Consider the following 20528-nt stretch of genomic DNA (forward strand, 5'->3'; position numbering starts at 1 on the left):
TCTTCTAATAATTTGTTTTTATTTTTTCTACAACTACATTAATCCATTGAGGCTGAAAATTATTCTTTGGAAAATAATAAGCAAATAATTTATCTATTTATTTTAGTTTCTATACCAAAATTAAATTCATTTATTTAGTGTTCTAAACGCATTATAATTTTCTAATTTCCAACAGCCTTACTTTTTGAGGTAAAGGTTACAAAAACATCCCAGTGACGTCGTTTAACAAATGCGGATGCTCTGCTTAAAATTTAACCTTCAAACTGTAAATAGGAGGCGTTCTAATTGCCATCTACCGGTACGAAGACCTTGAATAATTAAAGCTTTTCTTTTTCTTCGTTGAATAAAAGAATTAGCTACGAATGTACTATTAAATCATAACGCAATCTCTTTTACAGCTTTTACGATTTCCTTTGACGAACATATCATGCAATCTTTTAAATGTTTTTTATTTATTTATTTATGTTCAAAATTTTTTCCTCGAATACAATAGCGTTGCGTTCAATTTGTAAATTTTCGAATTCAGGAGAATATTGACCTCAATCAAATAACGGATGCGTGTCGGTAAGCTAAAATATTGCGTGAGTTTATTTTTAAAAAAAAATTATATTTTTTTTAAAAAAAAATTGTAGCTTTGAACTCATGTGTTTCATTATTCCTCAGATATTTTTGTCAGCTATAGCAAGTTGTTCTAGAGTTATTGTGATTTTGTCAAAATTGTCCAGAAACCAGTGGTTTGTTCAGAATTTTAGCCTAAATTTGTGAAAAATCTCATTTTTATTTGTTTAATCTAAAATTAACCCAAAATTAGATTCCACCAAGGTCCTGTTTTTGTGAATATGATAAAACAAAATTCTGTTTTTTTTTCTGGAAACACAAGCGCACACACTTACACAAAAAGAGTTATAAATTTAAAGATTATCAGAGAGTTATAAATTTAAAATAAATAATTAAAGACGTCATCTACTCCGTTTTTCAAATGAAGGATTTGGATAAGGTTTCAATTTAAAAATAAAAATTACTGTGAAGGAGTTATGTTTACAGCAAAACCATTTGTGAAGGAATACTTCTTACTAGGAGGCTTCGCCCCCTGCTCGCTGGTGCTCGCCAACCCCCGGAACTGCTTTCGCAATTCGATGCTCGCTTTGCTCGCTCATTGGATACGTTCTTAACGCCTAGCTTTTGTATACTTTTTTGAACACTGAAGTTCCGAAAACTTTTCACTGTAGAAAATTCTAAACCTGTGCATTTCAATATTAATTTGAAATTGCAAACAGTTCACATATTTTTCTTAATCACACTATTCTAAATTTCAGTTTTTGAGAAAAGTAACTGTTGTAAGTTTTGTTTTAAAGTCTTTCCCAACAGAGGGCTAACACCATGTGTTGTAAAACAATATGAAATAGTACTGAACGCCGGATGTAAAGCATCGGCTTCGATGAAGATAATATTGTGAAAATTTTTTTTGATAATTCGGTGAGAATTCACCCGATTAGACATATGATGCTCACTACGTGCTCTTGCGCGCCGAAGCCTATCAATTAAAACGTATTAGCGTTTTATATAACATGGATTAGACATATGATGCTCACTACGTGCTCTTGCGCGCCGAATCCAATCAATTAAAAATGAAAACTGTTGCCAGCGCGAGAAAAGAAATATCATCGGTTTAATTGATACATACGTACGTACGTATTAGCGTTTTATATAATACTAGGAGGCTCCGCCCCCTGCTCGCTAACGCTCGCCAACCCCCCAGAATTGCTACGCAATCCTATGTGGTTCACGCCGTGAACCATGGCTCGCTGCGCTCGCTCGCCAATGAACACAATGTTCTAGTACAAAGACATAATATATTATCATCAAAGACATAGTATTTTATCATCAAAGACATAGTATTGTACTTATGTAGAAGATTTCTACCAATGTTCTTATTGACCTATAAAAAAGTATATTAGCTATTTAGATTGTACATGGTGAAAAAATCAAAACATTAGCTAAATAAGAAACATATTAGCAAAATAAATTATCAAATATTGCTTCACTAATATTCTGCATTTTAAAGCGTGAAAATTCAATGCATAAATAAACGCGAAATATAAAAAAAATTCAATGCATTCAATACAAACACTTAAACGTTTTTTAGACGTTTAGGTAGCTCCCAGTAGAAAAATATCAATTCAACAGCGGCCTTTTAAAGCATTCTCACTTCAATTAATTAATTAATTCCTAATTGAGTTTAAATTAAATAATGTCACGTTTTTAGTGCATGAATCTGAATTGAACAACCTGATAATGCTCACTCTGGTTATTGTTATCTGGTTGCTCACTACGTGCTCTTGCGCGCCGAATCCAATCAATTAAAAATGAAAACTGTTGCCAGCGCGAGAAGAGAAATATCATTGGTTTTATTGATACATACATACATACGTACGTATTAGCCTTTCATATAATATAGATAGATGACAAATCAATTAGTGAAGTGTTAGTTAACGCACCCAAATTTATGCTAAATGGACCCTTTAGCATAAATAAAAGTTTCGGAAGAAATATGAAATTGTAAACAAAAACGAATATTTTGCAAGAGTAATATTTTAGAAAGCATATTTTATACATGCTGTACAAAAAGAACTTATATTGCTCAGATATTTACTTGGTTAGGTATCATTTTATACATTTTTAGCACATTAATTTTACTAATGTAATACGTAGATGTTAATTTATACGCTTTTGTGAGAAATTTTTTTCAGTGGTGATAAAAACTGAAAAAAAAAATCGAGTTTATATGGATTAATATTTAATTCTTGATTTAAAAGTTTTTCAAAAATTATTTTGACCTGAATGAAATATAGCAAATTCATTTTACGTTATAAAAGATATATCCATGGTGCAATTTCTTTAAGTGCTAGAAAACCCTCCATAAATTTTGCTTAATGTAGAAATCTGTAATATAATCTCTAATTATCACTGGTGAGATGACCTTCATCGTCATAAAGTATAAAAGCTTGCAACTAGATGATTTCACATTAATAATTTTATTTTTGTCGCGAAATACTATTTTATAAAAAAAAAATTATGAATATTGAAGCATGTTCTATCGAAAATCTATCCAAGAATTTATAGAATCATCAAGTTTAAACACATTTATGTATGCAAAATTAATTACAATATTACTAATATTCACGTATTTAATGAATATATAATATTTTTGGAAAAAACGTATTAGCTTCTATAAATTTTAAACTGTATTTTTCTCACTATAATTTTCTCACTTATTTTTCTCACTTAACTGTATTTTTCTCATTTTTATTATTATAAACGTTAATCTAAGTTGTGAATAATTTCATTCAAAACTAATATAGAAACATTGAACATTGAGCTTGGTTTAAATTATTCTGATATTAGTAAGATATTTTTGAAAATGAATAAAGATAAGTAATTCTTTATTTTGATACTCTTTTGCTGCTCGTTAAATACCTTTCTCGTTAAATTCGCGTGGTTCGGCCTCCTCGACCTGATTAGCACTTTCTCGTTTAGGCATATTAATTTCCCTCATTTAAATCTGTCAAGAACAGGTACGAAGGAACCATTCTCTCTAGCTTCGAAAAGAATTCTAGAAAATTTTTAGAAATTTTCGGGTTGATTCAAATGAATGAATATTGAAGGTTAACTACTTCATGTGTTTTGGATGTAAATATACATTTAAAACTCATTTTCACCCATTTTATTTACTCGCTTTTTATTTATTCATTTATTAGAAATATAAATACGTATTTTGCATAATTTAAAAGGCTTAAGTATTGAAATATTTGGATACAAAGTCGTATCGTATTTGAAACTTATAAATTATTTATAAAAATATTCAAAAATTTTTATATTTTCAAATGGCGGAAAGCAAACGAATGCTTTTGCCTATTTTTATGGCATTTATAAACTTGTTCTTGTATGAGGGTTATCTTAATTTATTGATTAGAAATAGAAAAACTTATAAATAACGCTTATTACAGAAACATTGTTCTATAAAATTAATTTTTATGAAAAATAAATGTAATGAAAATGTTTATGAATTTTAGATATTTCAATAAAATTCGGAGAAATATTTGCGTTTATTAATCATGCTTGCGTTATGTCTATATTTTACAAACCTTTAAGTTTGTTTTAAATATCTTCATTGCGTAAATTTTGGACTACTTTAGTTTGTGTATTACACTCGCAAATCAAAACATGTATGTTGAAAAAATGCAGATATTAATAGTATTGGCTTTAACAAAGTTTAAATCCTACGAAGCAGATAAATATTGATAAACTAATTAACATAATCTATTCAGGATCTTAAAGCTTTTAGCAATCTTTGAATTGTAGGAGGCTCTGGAATCCTTGACTTTTTTTCCCAACTCGACTTCTTCCTTAATTGCTTTCTCAAGGATCGAGAAGACAAAAGGACTAAAAGGTTGTCTGAAATACTTATTGCTCGTCTATTTATGAGATAGATTTTAATACTGCAGTTGACTTAGTTTGGCATGGTCTATTTTTATTGGCTAAGATTATTATTAATTATTAAGTTCGCTTAAAATAAATCATTTGATTTTGACTTTACCACATTATCTTATATGTGTGTGATCATTGCAGCGATTTTCTTTGTTTTAACATTTTAAACTTGTCGAGAGTTTCATATCCTTCTGCCATGCGCTCTGTAGCATGGAGGTAGATATATCTTTGTAGATCCTTGGATGTATCTTTATTATAAATCCTATAACTTGTGCTCTATGTTTTTCAACTTGACTGGGGATTATAAGCCGCACTTTGTAATGCGCACACAAGTCTGCATTTGTATGAATAACCATCAAAAACAAAACAAAAAAAACTTCGTGGTATATGGACCTTCGAAGTGAACATGAATCGAAACGTCATTTGTCACCTACCTTTGACACAGACAATCCCATAAAGCTTATTACCAGCGATTCGGAGTTCATTCCGCTAAAGAGTAATTAAAGAGTAAAGAGAAATAGGTTTTAAACGGATTGTAGATTTTTCATATGAAAATTTTATTTTATTTCATAACCAGCGTTCTACAACTGACCCGATTCTGAGTTTACGACTATCAATGTACCCAACCTAGAAGACTAGAGAACTTCTGGTTCTTTCACTGGGACAAGCTAGCCTTCGTGGAGGACTTTTTTATTTAACCAACTCGCATTTGCGTTACATGAAGAAGAAAATCACGAAAACCTCCTATGGTTAGCTCGACGGCAAGGGGACTTGACCTTTGTTTTGTCTGTCACTAAGGATATTCTACGTCAGCACTCTGGTTGGTGCAAATCGGTTGCAGAATTCCGTGAAGCTTGTAATAGAGAAGATAGAATTTGACTAAAGGTGTTAGTTCGTATTCTGCTGTCATGACAAAATTAGTCATATTTAATGATAGTAGTGAACAGTCGAATGGTTCTAACTATGAAAGTTTTTCGCGGTTTTCTTTTTATACTAGCGTAAATAGAAATAAATTTTACTCAAATAATGCTCTTCATGTACTTGAAGCTGAAGTTCATTCTTTTTTTAATTGCGTTATGGTCACTAATTGGAATTGGTTTACTTTCTTAAATTTAATGCCTGGTTATATTGTCTATCTGTTCTACACCTGATCATGATATTCATTCAAAATAAAATATTTCTTCTACGAAATATAAATTTTTTTTTTTCAGTTTAAAGAGCATTTAATTTGTGCTATTTTTTAAACATTAGTACTTTAAATGATATTTTCTACATTTGAAAAAATTAATTTTATGATTTTCTTAGACGGATATTCGTTGATAAGAGTTAAAATTATTACACGCAATCAAGTAAAAAAGTTCGATAATATGATTTAGTTTAACACCATTTTAAAGTTACGGCAAATTTGTACAATTTTCAGGTACAATGCTCTCCAAACTAAACGCTCTGCGCAAAAGATAGGCTATATAATTTTAATTCATTCAGTGTTATTTTGATAACATTTTGATTTTTGTTTAAAATAAAAATTCAACTTGTGATACAGTTTCATTACCCTTTAACCAAATAATCAGAAAATTCCCCAAGCACATTTTTGCTATTTAAGATGTGTATTGATATTATTAAAAGAAAAATATAAAAAATATTTAAAAAAAAATAATACATTTTCAAAAAAGTAGATTTTTTAAGTAATTTTAGTGAAAAAAACTCGTTAACGGAAAACGCTCTACATGAAAAACCAGTACATTTTTTGAAATGAAATTTTTGCAGAACCATTGTACAACCATTTCAAGTGTAATAGACCTCAAGCTAAATGATATTTAAAAAAAGAAAAAAGTTATGGTGTGTTACGTATATTTTTCTAATTTTTGAAAGTTTTTTTCACTTGATTTTCAAAGAAAACTTTCATAAAACAAAATATATTACAGGTATTAGAATTTTGGAGGTCTATTACATTAGTACCAGTATGAGAAACATTCAGTAAAAATTTGAAGACAAAACTATAATAATTACTTAAGTTATCATGTTTTTCGTAAGCAAATAATTGTTAAAAATTCATTTTGAGAAAAATGCAATTAAAGTAAACAATTACACTTAACTAGAAAATCATGAGCCTCCAGAAGCAAGCAAGCACTAAATTTTACAGGTTGCACCTTCCTTTACATATTTACAGAGTTTAGTTTACCAGTTTAGTGTTTAAAGTTTTCTGTAAGTACATTTTAAGCCTATTATGAGTTAACGTTAAAATTCGAAAAATCGGTTAAAAGTCAATGAAGGAGATATTTTAAAAATAACATTCTAATTATAATTATATTAATTTAAAATATATGTATATACAAGTACACGAACATAGTTGAGAGAAATATATACAATGATTGTTTTGTAAAATTGCAATATAAAGAAATATATAGTGTAAAAATTAAAAATTAGCATAAGTTAAACTGGTGAAAAAATTTAAATTGTAACAATAAATCATAATAGTCATTCACTTTAGAAAGAAAAGTCAAAATTCACACTAAAATTCTCCCTTTTTATAAGTTGAGCCTTCATTTTTTTCACATTTTGCAGTTTTCCGTTTTTTTAAAGCGCGTCGTTTTTTTCTAGCAATCTTTCGATCAGCTGACGAATGTCGCGTGCAATCAATGATACGTTCCATATCTAGCGTATGCTGCCCTGCCAAAGTATATCTCCCTGGAGATATATTCAACTCATTGAATATGGAGAGAAGTCCACCAAAACCTTCATTGAACTGAACAACTGCAATGTTGACACACAAACTCAAAGTTGAAAGTTCAACAAACACTTCTTTAGGCGCAATTTGCCATAGAACACAGTTGAAAGATTCATTTACGTTTTGTGTTCTACCGTGAAGGCATTTTTCTAAAAGTTTTCGATCACACAAATCAAAATAACTTTGCTTGATCAAGTTAATGATATTTTGTGGCAACCCTTTTGATTTTTCTGAATAGCTTTGGTTTGAAGATTAAGCGCGTTGATAACCGCACCAGCTATCAGCACCTGTTGGACATTGTCCATGTCTTGGTTCTGGTGTTGAGCAGCAATGGTAGAATGCAGCGATAACAGCAGACTGCATTTTATCAAGATCACCAACATTGCTGCGAATTGCTATGCCGTAATAATTTTGTAATTTATCTATAAGAGTGTCTGTCAATTTACCTTTGCCACTTAGTTGTCCTTTTTTAGAAGTTTTTAGTTTTCTTAGACGAGATCCAACTCTCTTTTGGACGTGGCCAATGCATTCTAACTTTGTTACACTGTTAGTACCGTAAATGTCTTTCACTGTTAGGAAAGCCTTGGAATCGCCATCACCGTAATAATTAGAGTACCTCAGAGAATGAGATATTTCAGATCTCGAAAAGATCCTATGAACTCCAACAGGTTCCATGGATCCAGATGAGCCACTGTGATTGCTGCAAATATGATTATCAGCTTTATTATTACACAGTAAACATTTTCTACAAAATTGAGACCATGGCTTCCACGTCTAAGATTTTTCCAGTGTCAATGGATATAACACTCACACAGCCATTCAACGATGAGAATCCCCTTCGCTGCCAAGTGCCATCAACAGACACACCGCAATCAATATTACCACCATTATTCTGTTTTACTGCCATTGCAGCGTTATTCATTGAGTGCTCTGCAGATGATTTCGCAGCAGTCAGCAATTTCAACTCTTGTTTCCTAAAAGAAATTTTTGACAAAAAGGGAGGTAAATTTAAAATAGCACAGAGCTTTTTAGCAGCTGAGAAACCTTTCCCAATAAGTCTCATGCCAAAAACAAAACGAGTATTGATCTCATTTTGCTTATCCTGCTTTTTGCTTGTACAAAATGCATTTTTATATCCACAGCCTTTGCAAAACAAAGTCAAATTTGATGCTAAACCTAATCTCGAATCTTCTGAGATATCCAATTTGTTGTCAAAACAAGCAGGGCAACACAATGCTGTGAAAATTGAAATTAATATTTCAATGTCAATGATTCTATTTCCACTGAGCTTTTTATTTACTGTGGATTTCAGTTCTTGGTCAGCATTAAATGACAACATTAATTTTGAAGAACTCGCATTAGATACATTCAAATCATTTGCACCATCATTATTATTTGCATGCTGATTGCCATAATATTTACGTTTCTTGACTCTAGAACTTCTTGATTTGCCCATCTTAAACTATTAAATTTTTGATTTATAACAATAAATTTAATAATTTTTAAAATATAATAACAAAAATATAGCACTTTTTAAAAGATAAATAAACTGATTCGATAAAAACAAAGCTAAATTCGATAATGTAAAACAAGCGTTTTTAATGTAAACATTCCTGGCATAGAAATTAAACTTTTCATGTGATGCCAACAAATAGCAGCCAAATTATGTTTGAATATTATATAAAGTATTAGCCAAGAGTTTAATGATCTTCAAAAGTTAATAATTTTTGAAAACATTTCTCATGAATAATATAGAATACAAAATTTTGAGATACTTCCGGTTTCGTTTTTATGACTTCCGGTAAATTTGACAGCTACCTGTCATAACTAAAATTACTATAACAAAAGTTCTATTTGACGCACATTCAAAAGCAAAACATTTTTAGAAACTAGAAGAGTTGGGCATTATTATTAGACAATAAAATGAAAACATGATTTTTTGACCAAATACCCCTTTTTCAAGGTAGTCGGATACCTTATTTGTGAACGAAAAATCAAGTGCAGTTAGTATAATGTTTTATTTATTTATTTTTAAATCCGTGTTAGTAATTTTCATTTTTTTTTATCCTTTCTTAAATCTGTCATTTTTTTACGTTCTAGTGTGAAATAAATTTCTATTCCAAAACAGCTGTTATTGATTAATGTGACATTGATTTTGATGTGTCTCGTATTTGAGTTATGAATGCAGTTCCAAACAAATATTAATTTTCAAAGATGTATTTATCTAAATATACGCTATGTCAAGGTTATTGAATCATATTTTGTGTCAGTGAGTTAAATCTATAAATCCAGTGAATTAAATTTAGATAGGATTCCAGTGAATTAAATTTAGAAGACTGTTTAATCTGATCTGTCTGCTGATCAAAAGAATAATTTTAAATTAAATTTTGTTAACTCAGATTGAACATTCGCAGGTCGTACTTGCGTTGCCTTAAAAAATAATTAACATAAGTTAAATTTAAATGCGTATTTGATAGCCTGATAAACATGAATCAGTTGTTAACGGGTGTGGTATATTTAAATATGTTGTTCTGATTGTAAAAATCAAAATGAATAGCAGTTACAAGATAGAAACATAGAAACAGGCAAGGCCTACCATCATAAACATCTTGCGCCGAATTTTATACACAATTCTTAAATCTCGTCCAATTTCCCGATCTATTACGTATTTTTTCGTCTTGAATTCTTGTTTGGTTTCAGTTTTAACTACTGCGCACCAAACTATAGATACTGTTCTTGCCAAACTATAGATTCTGCCCACCAAACTATAGAGTAGTTGACATAACATCTCGAGGGTGAAGCATTCCCTCTTCAAATTTGCCATGTTGGTTTGAAAGTGATCCCACACTATTTGTAGCTTAGTGTTAAAAAAATTATTTTTTGTAAATTTAATAAACCACATATTAAATTAATGGTCATTTAATGTATTTTATGAATATTAAACTAGCCTTTTTTAAAATAATGATTCAAATTCTTTAAATTGCATAAAATGTGAAAAAATTAAGTTTAAAAGTTGCGAACATGGCAAAGAGAAATTTTTTTGTTTCCATTACAACATTTAATGTTTGTAATTAAACATGATATTTAAAAGATATATTGTATTTTCATAACTAATGACTTAAAAAACGTCAATTTTAATTTTAGTATTTAAATGTGGGGTACTAATAAAAATACATTTTTACTTTTTAAAGATTTTTTTCAAGTTTTATTAAAACAAAGCAATTAAAAGATTTATATTCTTAAAAATTGCATTTCTTTTTACTATTTGCTGTGTTGTATCATTATGACTTTTAAAAAATTATAAATTGTTTTATTTAATATTTTCAAAGAATGCTTAAATTGGTCATATCCGCAACGTTGTTGACTTGACAAATTGCAATGTACTATTTCACTAACTTTTTACTAACTGTTGAGCTTGATAAGAAAAAACCTTTCAAATAAACGTCGATCACAAACTGTATATCTTATTAAATTTGCACTGTAGCCATTTATTTTCCTAATGACCAATTACTTTGAAAAAATACATTGTTTATAATATGTCGAAATTCTTCATTTATTGAAAATATATATATATATTTAATTTAAAAAACAATTGCATTTATGGCAACATATGTATTTCTTCTAAATTATGTTAGAAATAATGAAAACAAAACAGTTATTAAAACATCATTTAAAACAGATCATTATTTTTAAAATGGTTTAGTTTTTGCCAATGTTTATTTGCATATGTTTTTCTATTAAATTAAATTGTTTTAGAGGTTTGAAAGGATTTAATATTTCATAATTATTTTATTTGATTCTTATATATTTAATTAAAGTTTATAGAACTTGAACAAGATCATAGAATTCTAAGCTTAGTTTGTGAAGCTATAAAATTCCTCACACCATTAACAAGTACACAATGGTCTCGACTGAGAAGACAGAAATTGAAAGCAGATGAAGTGAAATATGAAGCTATCTAAGTAGAAGAAAGCAAGAAAAAAAAGTAATACAGACATTCTAAGGTTCTTACTGAAGAACGGAAGGAGCACATGGAACAAAAAATAACGGAGCACAAAGGAAATGTAGAAAGAAAAAAGCAGAAGCTGAAAATTCGAGCTTAAGTTTATCTGACTACACCAGCAGACAATCTTTGGGAGAAGCCTTAAAGAAAATTAATGCTTTGGCAAAATTTCTTTAGAAGAAACTTCACGATTTAACAGATGTGTTATCAAAAATTTCTCAATTAAAAAGAAAGCAGATAATTGGTAATGCTATAAATAAGAAAAGGCAACAGGTGCATATTTTAAGAACAGATTCTGAAACTTGTAGTCAAAAAACAAGGAGTGATAAATTACCAGAGGAAACTGAAATAAAAGTGAAAATTTTTTTTTATTAGAGATGATATTAACCGCATTTGTCCAGGAAAAAAACAATCATTCAAATCTATATAACAACTTTTTTTTAAAAAAAATTACTTCTTTTTAGTAAATACTAAGTCATTAAAGTAAATTTGAATACAAATAAATGACATGTAATTCATTAAACCTATTAGAAATGTGCTATAGTATAATTCGTGATATAAATCAAAAATCGTCAAATAAATTCGTAATATATAAATTCGTGAAAAAAGCGCTTTCAACAAAATACTAAAATAGAGATCTATCGACAAAGACTACTCACTTCCTCGTAGCTTAATAGTATGAGATTGCCGCAGTTGATGCTCTCTGGTTATTTCAGTTTCCGTGTTTAAAAGCGCTATATGTTGAGCCACCTCAGCTAGATTTGCCATGTGACATTTTTAGCAGCAATCATTGGTCGATTTTCCAGCGTTGCTATTCGGGGAGTTGTAATGAAGCTTTTTTTTGTCGCTGTGTAAGAGAAATAGTAACGTAAGCAAAACAAAGCAAATGTTGCCACCGGCGGAAAAGAAATACAGCCAAAATTTGGGAGCCACGTGAAAGAAAAGTTCAAAATGAAGATAAAACAAAGAAAAATTATTGACATATGAAAAAGAGGGGGAAAAATAATAATTAAAAAAATAACAAACAACTGATTTAAAAAAAGGAAAAAAAGTATAAAATTTTATTTAAAAAAAAACCGGACAATATATATATATATATATATATATATATATATATATATATATATATATATATATATATATATATATATATATATATATATATATGTAACATAAAAAGCTTCAATTAATCTTTTTATGTCAGTTTCTTTGCTATAAAACAACTCCTACTTTATTCCTAATTAATTATTCTATTTGAAATACTTTCTCACACTTTTAAAAGCCACATCCTGTTCTTAAATCTATTTTTGGCTCAACTATGCATTTAATTAAGAGCAGGACATTTTTCCCTTTGCTCTTGTGTGGGAAACGTTCGATCTATCTCATAAACCAATAGCAACTACTAAGATTTCCCTCTTTCCCTAAATTAAGACATTTTACGGATTTTACTTTGCAAGATTTTCCCTAACATATAACCAAGGAGCGCAACTTTTCGTGTGCACTTTTACTCATTCTCATGACTGATCTTGTCTAATAATTAATAAATAAATTTTGTACCCTCCTTCCCGACCTATGACCTGTTTTAATCCTTCCACTCGGCAACGACGTTATAAGTCGCCAGGATTGAACGGTCGGGAAGGGGTACAGTTCGTACGGTACATTAAAGATATTTAATATCTCATTTGAAATTAAATAAATCAACTTCGGAAGAGGGTACATCAAAAATATGGAATAACTTCAAATCATTTTTTCAAATGGACATTTGGTAAATAAGCAGTCAAATTCTTCTCCAACTTATGGCAATAATTAATTCACCCAGTATCTTCATCAAAAAAATAAACTCTTCAAAACTTTTTGTTTATTATAAATGATACCTACGCACAGTGGAACAAAACGATCATCCGTTTTCCATGTCTATGCTGCATATTTTGTCTACGTTCCTGAGACTACTAGAAAGCTGAGCTTCAGTTTCCTTCCTTGGACTAAAAAGAATAACTGCATCGAATTCCTGATAATTAAAATGTTTTATTGAAACCCTATCCCTTTGAGAAAGCGTTGATTTAACCACTCTTAAGTGCTGAGCTGGATCTTATCGTCGATGAATTGTTTTCACACCCCGGAATAATTTACGATGGTCTCCTTAGATGTTCAACATTCAAAAGAAAAATAAGCTTCAATTTCTCCGTCACTATTGGTGTTAATTTACGATTCATCTTAACGAAGAAACAAATTTTTTCCCTAGCAGCTCTCGTCTTTGGTTTTGGAATTGTGTTCACGGAATTTCAACGCACTCTCATCTCTGATGTTGTGATTTTCAAAATATCTTGGACTAATTCGAACTTTTTCAAGTATCCTTTGAGTTTATTTTTTTTAACAATTCTCATAAAACAATTTTTTAAATGATTATGATTTTAATTTTTTCCCATATTTGATGTTTCAAAATGGAACTACTTTTGATATATTAATCCTATTTACTGTTGAAAATTTTTTTCTTGAAATTTTTATTTTCAGTGAATTGATTGTCATAAGAAATGTTTCGAGAAATTATTTTCAAATTTTTTGTTTTATGTGTTACAGCTTCTATGATATTTTGGTTAGTAGAATTTATATTTTTGCTTTACTATAGTGATTAGGGTTAAGATGAAAATGCCATTTAAATTTTTTTTCTTTTCGTAATGCAACTGCAATAATTATTGAAATTCAATTTTAATATATGAATGCAATTACGGTGTTGCAAAAATTAAATCAAGAAATGTTGAAACTAATGCAAATAGTTTGGAAAAATGAATAAAATACTTGTTGTTAGAATTTAAATTGAAGTACAACCAGACATTTATGCTTTAGTCCAACGTTGGTAATTAGTTAATAGCTCTGTTCTAGCTCAGTAAATTCCATAAACAAATCGTTTCTTAATTTCTGAACTTTAATTCCAGCATATAGATAGGAAAATGATCAAACACAAATTGAAAAATTTAGTAACCAAATACATTTCAAAAACACGTAAGAAATAGAAATGACAATATTTGTATTTCCTAATTGCGACAAATTAAATTATCAATTAAGATCTCTGCACAAAAATTACTTTAAAAAATATCCGAACTAAAATTTTGGAAAAAAAAAAAAATTATGTCCAAAAAGAAAGAATGAAAGATATAAATGAAAAAAAGAAATAAAAGGTAATTTGCAAATAAACCAAACTTGCACTTCAGATAAGGAAAATAGCTAGGTCAGTCAAATTTTAAAAACTGATTTACCTTAATACCATATTAAATTTGAAAGCTTTGTTTTGGATTTTGTTTGGATTGTGCTAAACAGGTTGTAATGCAAAATCTGAGAAGACTGATCACCTTTTCTGATTATAAAAGCAATTTGTCTTTACATTTTTCCTGAAATCCGGGTTAATAATTGCAATAAAAATACCAAGAAAGAAAATAAAAGTACAAATAAATAAATATAAAGAAAGTAGAAAGAAAAGAAAGTAGAAAGAAAAATAAGAGAGAAAAGGAAAAGAAAAAATTTTACAGAAGGCAAATTTTGAGCATTAAAAAAAAAAAAAAAAAAAAAAAACAATTTCAAATAGCAGAATTGTAAATGATCTTGTGTTTTCTAATATTCTTGAGACTAAATATGATAATGGTGCGTAACATTGTCAAAATTATGTTGACAGAATTGTGCAAATCCAAGAAAATTTATAAATTCCTAACTTCAGGTGATTTTGAAAAAAAAAAAAATTCAAATATTTTGCTATTAAAGTGATAAATATGTAATGTAAATGATAAATAAAGTGAAATAAAGCCAATATTGAAATCTTGGACTTCAAAATAACAACCACTGTGTCATTTTTGTTTTCAAACAAGGTAAACAAAACTCAAGTCTAATTCCAGATTGAAATTTTTCCTGCAAAAAATGTTTTTTGTGTTTTACATTTTAAATTACACATTTCTAACAAATGTTTATTATTTTTTATCATGACTGAAGAGTTAACTTAAATTGTATTATTATGAAGAATTCTTATAGTGAAAAAGCTGTGTTGTGATCTTTAAACGAAATACTTATAAAACTGAAAAAACTGTTAAGTCAAAAAAACTGTTGAAAATGAAAATTTTAAATTTGCTGATGATGCTACTACAGATTTTTGATTGTGTTAAATTTTTTACAATGAGAACATATGTAAATGTTTTATAATTTATATTACTTTTATATATTGTTACCATTACAAATTTGGTTATATTATTTGTACTTCTACCATAGGGAAGATTTTGCAAATAGATAATTTCAAAATTTTTGGTTTGTAACTAAGCATTTTTGGCGAGGGGGGATGTAACATAAAAAGCTTCAATTAATCTTTTTATGTCAGTTTCTTTGCTATAAAACAACTCCTACTTTATTCCTAATTAATTATTCTATTTGAAATACTTTCTCACACTTTTAAAAGCCACATCCTGTTCTTAAATCTATTTTTGGCTCAACTATGCATTTAATTAAGAGCAGGACATTTTTCCCTTTGCTCTTGTGTGGGAAACGTTCGATCTATCTCATAAACCAATAGCAACTACTAAGATTTCCCTCTTTCCCTAAATTAAGACATTTTACGGATTTTACTTTGCAAGATTTTCCCTAACATATAACCAAGGAGCGCAACTTTTCGTGTGCACTTTTACTCATTCTCATGACTGCTCTTGTCTAATAATTAATAAATAAATTTTGTACCCTCCTTCCCGACCTATGACCTGTTTTAATCCTTCCACTCGGCAACGACGTTATATATATATATATATATATATATATATATATATATATATATATATATATATATATATATATATATATATATATATATATATATATATATATATATATATATATATTGGTGAGAAAAAAGCACTATTGCATGCACTGCTTAGACAAAAGTTTTGTTATTGTAATTTCAGATAATACTGCACTTTTCTTCTCGAATCTTTTTGTTTTATTACTGTTTTTATTTACTACAATTAGATTTCAATTTTTAAGGGAAGACAACTAAATAAAGTTTTTTATTTTATTTAAAAAGAATGCGTAATTTTCATTAGTTCTTGTTCTTTTTAAATTTTTTCTGTTTAATTTTAAGAAAGTTACCTTCTTGGAGTTTCTTTCATTCTATAACAACAGAACGTATTTCAATTCTTTCGAAAGAATATATAAATTACTAATTGTCTGGATGCAAATTCAAATGTACTTAAGTTACTTCGTTGCACTAAAAATAACATAACTAAATTTTTAAGAAGGCCAATTATGGGTTCAGAATTTTTGATTTTATAATATGTTTTTGTGTTTTTAAAAAAGCCTGTGTTCATTACGTTTTTTTGGTAATTATTTTGTAAATTATAAAAGCAATTCATAATCATTTTTAATTTTATTCAACGGATTCGTAATCATACAGTAATTTTGTTTCAATCAACGATATAATTTCATTCGTATTCTTCATCATTCAGTATGCGCAACTCATTTATGTAGTAAACAATTCTTACTTTCCTTCAAGACCATTAGATAAAAATGGGTATGGTTAGGGCAAAGCAAATGAAACTCATGATTATTCCGAAACTCTTCAGTGAGGCTAAGCCCATTAAGGTTCCTTCCTAAACGCAGACAGAATGAAGATAAACGGTCTTTTATAAAATACTGAATAAATTGAACCTTGAAACCAACTGCACAATGCATTTAACCCTCGATAAATAGAAACAAATGCGAATGTTTTTGAAGTTGTGAACTGAGTTTGAATTATAAATTATTCTTTAGCGTAACGGAGTGCAAATGTCTTGAATCACGGGAGGAAAATTATTTTTCTTTTTCGAATTATCTTTATTTTAATTAGATCCTTACATTTAAACAAAAAAAATTTTTTTGCTTGGAAATGTTTTCGTAAAAGCACATTTCCGCATTTATCTATTACTCTTAAAATATTAAATTCGTTATTTTTAGTAAATTGTTTTTGCGACTAAAATTTTGATAATTAGGTATTGCGATATATTAGATAAAAACATCCATGATAATATTTTTTTTATAAATATAGCGAACTTTTGATTTTCTGACCTATGTTAAAAAAAAGCCGAACTGTATCTTATGCTATAGAAAAATTGGTAGGCAGATAGCATTTTAAATAATTTGATATACAGTGATTTTGAGCATCGAATCTTATGGATTTAAATTCCAGGGTTTGAAACTGAAACAAAGAACTTTTTTATTACGCTTGGCTATTTTTATTTACTCAAATATTTTATTGAAGTTTTATATATATGCAATGCATTGGAGCAACCGATAAAAATATTTAAAAAAAATTTTATAGAAAAAAATTTCTACTATCAGAATTTATGTACTGATGCAATTTATCTTAATTCCATTTTATTAAAAGTTGGTAGCAACTGCTTTTTACAAAATTGCATCGTCGGAAATATTGAAAAAAAGATAAAATACTTATAAAATAAAATTTCTTTTTTAAAATGTTTTCGTGATCAATAATAAAATCATTTTCAAAGCATGATAATCTTGAAAAGCATAAGAATAAAAAAATGCCCTTTTTTCACATTCGATGATTTCGTTAAAAGATATTTTTCAACAAGAATAGTATTAAAACTAGAAAAAACTGAAGTTTCTCAACTCAAGAACTATTGAACTGATTAATTTCAAAAATTTAGTTTCGTAATTAAAAAATTCGTTGCTAAAAAATGCATATTTTAACTTGTTTGAAACCTTACACCTATCTGCATCTCGCTGGTGTATTTTTCGGAGCTTCGTTAATGTATAATTGTGATGTATAATTATTGTATATACAATACATGTGATGTTTAAATATGCAACAAATGTGATGTATAATTATTGTATATTTAAACTATTTAACCAAATTTAAAGGCGAACAATTGCACAATTTCAAGAGAGTGAGAATATGGTGGCATATATTCAGTACTTTTTAACTGTGTAATACCAAGTAAATTTCAATCATCTTCAATGATTGATTAAGGGTATTGATTGTAATTGATTTTAATTTTCTCTACGAGTTAATAGCTTTTTGAACAACCCAACTTTTACTTTTCGAACTGGTCTAAAAATCCAAACAAGTTCACCTGGTTCATATGACATTGGTCGGTGTTTTGAATCGTATTGCTTCTTGTCTTTTTCTTGCGCATTAATGATTCGAAGGCGAGAAAGTTGTCTAGCTTCTTCTGCTTTGCAGACAAGATGCGCAGCATAATCAGTTTCAAATCCAGGTTGGTTAGGAAACATGGTGTCTAAAGTTATTTAGCTTCATAACCGTGAAGAAAATAAAATGGTGTGAATCCAGTAGTTTCTTGCATAGCGGTGTTACAGGCGAAAGTGACAAAGGGTAAAATATCATCCCAATTTTTCTGTTCAACGTCAACATACATAGACAGCATATCAGCTAAGGTATTGTTAAATTTTTCTGTGAAGCCATTAGTCTGAGGATTGTAGGCTGTTGTAGTGCTATGATCCACGTCACAGAGTTTCAATAATATTTTATGGTAAAAGTAATTTTACTGATACATATGTGTATTATATTTTACTGTAATTATGAATTTTATTGTTACTGAATTACAAACATGATGGCGGCTACTTTACACTTAAGTAGTGTAATGGAGCATTCTAGGTGTTTCACTGCACCAGGAACTATCTTCGGTTGCGATGTGGTGGAACACTTAGTGAAACAACAATTTGGTGTAAATCACCAATTTTGGTGTTAAGATACATGAAAATATTTTACAGTATATAAAAATTGCATCTTATTATAATGCGTGAGAGCCTATGACGAGTTTGATTATTAGATTGTTAATTTTTTTTTTAAATTTCTAATTAATGGGCAATTAGTTTTTAAGGGTTTTTTCTTCGCATTGTATGTCAACGTATTAAAATTTTAATATTTTATTTAAAAAATGGTAAAATTTGAATCATTTTTTTTATTTAAAAAAAATTTTAAAACTGCTTACAAAATGTGATATTTAAAATAGACATAATTTAAAATATCCGTTTTTTGCCTCACTTAGAATTAAAATTTTGCTCTCTGAAATAAGATTTTGACATCTATAGGAACAAATTATTCTACATTTTTAATAACATGTTTTTGGTAGCAATTTTTATGTACAGGGTTGATATCCAGTACATCTGTATTGGTTGCAAAACATTTTTAAATCAAAAACTAAACCTAGTACATTGTCAGTGGTAACTACAACTTTATTTTGACTATAAGGTCACTTTGTATTTGCTCTAGTCTCTTACACACTGATCGTGAGTTTTAAACTATTTGAAAAAATGTAATTTGAAAGTTATTTATAAAGCCCTAAAGTGGCATTAAATAAAACTACTAGAACTATGTATTTAGGACGTGTATACCTAAACTAGGAGGGATCTAATGATTTATCCCCATATCGATATTAATGATTCTTTTGAAAGGGTAAGAAATGATTCATACCTTAATGACTGCTTAAGTGACAGCTATAAGAATAGCCATTCATTAATTAGTATTTATTAAGCGGTTGGAGATTATTTATATTTATTGTTCGTCACATTTGAAGACAAGAGAAATTTATTTTAAGCTTTATGCTCTCGTTTTATATGATTATGAAATTTCCTTCTAAATTGATTTTGCGAATAATGTGATAATTCTTCGACTAAGGTTATTGTTTATCGATGGTAAATTGCATGGAAATTCTCTTTATTACTATGAGGAAATACGAATGCTTTTAAAAATAGTGAGCACTCTAGTGGTTAACACTATTTTTTACTAATCATGTATAGTAAACGAAACGTTAATTACACGTTAAATATAATATGTTATTAGTATTCTAAATCACATTAAACAAGAATAACAGTCATCACATTAAGCATGAATGACAGTTAAGCTCTAAATCACGAATTTCTCTTACAGAAATTTATAATAGTTTATTATTGTATTTTATACCAAAATATCATATATGTGAAACACTAAATAAGATTAAGCACCGATTTAAGTAACTTTATCTTAAAATGTAGAGTAAGATTACGTTATAATAATAATAATAAATTCTCTTTGATTTATACTCTTAATTTTAAAAAAATCAAAATCAAAAACTTAATAATCAGAATAAAAAAATAATAATAATATTACAGATAAAAACTTTTAATTTGAATTACAAAATTATTTTACTCTAATACATTTAAGACTTTTATTAATTTTATGTTCATGACAACCCAAAAAATATGGAACTTGAAGTGGGAAAACTGGATACTACCATGTAGTTTTTCAGCTTATAAAACTGTACCGACAACAATGGGAGACTGGAA

At 28.4% G+C, this 20528-nt stretch overlaps 1 protein-coding gene and 1 pseudogene across 3 annotated transcripts in view; one reads left to right on the forward strand and one right to left on the reverse strand.

Moving 5' to 3' along the window:
* LOC107437356 (high affinity cAMP-specific and IBMX-insensitive 3',5'-cyclic phosphodiesterase 8B) overlaps nt 1–20528 on the forward strand; it is a 373690-nt gene that overhangs the window by 271714 nt on the left and 81448 nt on the right. The gene's annotated exons all lie outside the window — the stretch shown is intronic.
* LOC147807137 (uncharacterized) lies at nt 6859–8910 on the reverse strand (annotated as a pseudogene).

Source organism: Parasteatoda tepidariorum, chromosome 7, assembly GCF_982258835.1.
Source record: "Parasteatoda tepidariorum strain Cologne lab strain chromosome 7, Ptep-v5.0, whole genome shotgun sequence".
NCBI lineage: Eukaryota > Metazoa > Arthropoda > Arachnida > Araneae > Theridiidae > Parasteatoda > Parasteatoda tepidariorum.